Raw genomic sequence first — 2,826 nt, forward strand, 5'->3', positions numbered from 1 at the left:
GAAAGAAAATTGTGAATTGATAATGGTTGAGATGAGTCGAGGATCGGAGTTTGAAATGATGAATTATTGATATAATGAAATAATAAATTTTCAAAACCACTGATGTAACATTTTTAAATTGAGATTGTTGAGACGCTATGCGCCCGGCAAGGACGGTGGTTGGATCCCGCCTGTTAAGGTAGCGGCGGCGGTGTAGGGGCGGTGGTTTGTCCCGCTTGCGTTGAGATGTGAGGTCTGTGGAAAGAGTATCCCACTCGCATCCCTTCGGATTACTAGAGTGTGCAGGCACAAAATCCTGGATGGTGTTCCAAGCACCATATCCCGGGGGTTCCCATTATGATTCTGAAGGGCGACATCTCCATGGACATGTGACAGGTTGGCAGTTGAACCGACAATGTGATATCACAGCCAATAGGACAGGCATTCATCATATGCATCTTCTATCTGTTTGTATGCTTTGCCGACTTGAAATTGCTTGCCTAATTATATAACATGCCTAATTGCCTATTTGAATTATTTGATATATATGCCTATACTTGTTTTTTACTTGCATTATAATTAATTGTGTTTTCTACTAGGATTGAGGAGGCTCGAAAGGCGGTGGCGATGGGATTGCATGGAGGATAGGTTGGTGAAGGCTGTGGGACAGTGGAGAACTGTTAGATTAGAAAATCCCCTAAGTTAGATTACCCCTTTTAATATGTTAAGATTTTAAATTATGCTTTACTATTTTAGTTATGCTTTAAGATGAATCTTGTGATGGATATGAAGTTCTAGGATTACCTCTGGCGTCTCGTAGTCTTATATCTTACATCACTGGGCACTGTTACCATACTGAGAACCTCCGGTTCCCATACCATATTCTGTTGTTATTTTTCAGATGCAGGTCGCAACCTACCTCGGTGATTGCTTTGGTGGTGACAGAGTGGAGGGTCCTGGATATATTTTGAAGTCTTTTGATTTTTTTGCTTAGTTCTCTCATCTTTTGTATTTGCGTTTGCCTAGAGGCTTATCTAGAGAGAAAAACTTGTATAAGCTATTTTTAACTTTCAGAATTTTGTATTGTCTGTATATAGCTAGCCAGCTTAAACTCCGCGAGCCATGACTAGATCTTTATACTATCATACTCTGATATTTTGTTATATTATATCTATTTCTTTTGCGTTAAGTTGTAGCTTTGTGTGTACATTTTGTGATTTTTAAATCCTATTTTTGAGCTGTATCCTTCATCCGGCTTCTAGATTATATTACTTCTTTTGTATATAAATATGTATAAGCTTTAGAACTGTCATAACCTTTGCTTTACGATGCGAGGTAAGGCTTAAGATAATTAGGGTATTACATTTAGTGGTATCAGAGAGGTTCGTCCTCATGAGCCTAAGGGATGGATCGATTGTGCTTCAACGCATAACTCTGTGTCTTTTCTTTGATGCTATCAGGTTATCTATTTGATATATGCATAACATGCTTGTTTTTGAGTGCCTTTCGGGATAATTGAAGCACTAGGCTTTTGATATTGAGACTGATCACCTTGATATTGATTGTTTCGTGCAGACAGGAACCCTAATGGCCACTCGCAAACGAGGTCGTACACATTCATGAGGAGAGAGTAGGATTGAGCAACCGGCCGATAACCATGCCGAGTTTATGGCGGCAATGGCTAATCTTGCAAATGCCATGGAGGCAAATGCTGCTGCGACTCTGCAAGCTGTGCAGAGGTTAGGCCAACCGGCCAAAAATGAAAACGGAGATCAAAATGGGAATGATAATGCGAAAGGAAATGGTGATAACATGAGAGGTGCTCCGATGACCTTGGCTACTTTTCTCAAGGTTCATCCACCAAGTTTTTCAGAGGTTCAACCAATCCTACAGAAGCAGATAATTGGTTCCAGGCCATGGAGCGTGTGTTACAAGCACAGCATGATCCGAACAACCAGTATGTAGAGTTTGCTGCGTATCAGCTTTTGGGAAAGGCTCAGCATTGGTGGCAAGGAGAGTGACGCTTGCTCCAGCTCCAGAATGCTGACATCCTTTGGGATGTATTTCAAACGGCTTTCTATATGAAGTACTTTTCTGAATCTGCGAGGGAAGCGAAGGAGATGGAACTTATGCAGCTGAAGCAAGGTTTCTTGTCTGTGGTGGAATATACTAACTAATTTGAGGAGCTCTGTAGGTTCTCTAGGGTGTGTCAGGGTTCCCCGGAGACCTACAAAAGCTGGAAGTGCATCAAGTATCAAAGGGACTTGAAGGATAACATCATGACTACGGTGGCTCTTTTGGAGATTCATAATTTTTTCGATCTGGTGAACAAGGCGAGAGTTGTTGAGGAATATGCAAAGACGGTAGCCTCGTCAAGGGACACTCATGGAGGAAACCCTAATCAGAGATGTGGCAAGTACTTTCAGCCGAGGGGTTAGAATTTCAAGAAAGGAGGACATGTACTTTAAGGTCAAGGAGGCTTCAGAAAGAACACTTATGATCAGTACCAGCATGGCAAAGGGAGAAGGAACCAGAGTAAGGTTTCTCTGAATTTAACTTGTGATCGTTGTGGACGTTTTCATCCAAATGACTCTTGCAAGATTGGTATAGGTGGTTGCTTCAACTGTGGTTTGCCTGGTCACATTGTGAGAGATTACACTCATGGGAAGAACCCGAATGTAGGTCAGAGTCAACATCAGGGGCGAGTATTTGCTGTGAACACTGATGCGGGCAGAAATTGGCGAATTAAAAATTATTAGAATATATGCGTTGCAAGTATAGTTCTTAACTCACCAGAAATCCACCGCTCAATTTAGAAAGGTGTCACAGAAAATTGAAATTAAAATA

Source organism: Arachis hypogaea, chromosome 20, assembly GCF_003086295.3.
Source record: "Arachis hypogaea cultivar Tifrunner chromosome 20, arahy.Tifrunner.gnm2.J5K5, whole genome shotgun sequence".
Lineage (NCBI taxonomy): Eukaryota > Viridiplantae > Streptophyta > Magnoliopsida > Fabales > Fabaceae > Arachis > Arachis hypogaea.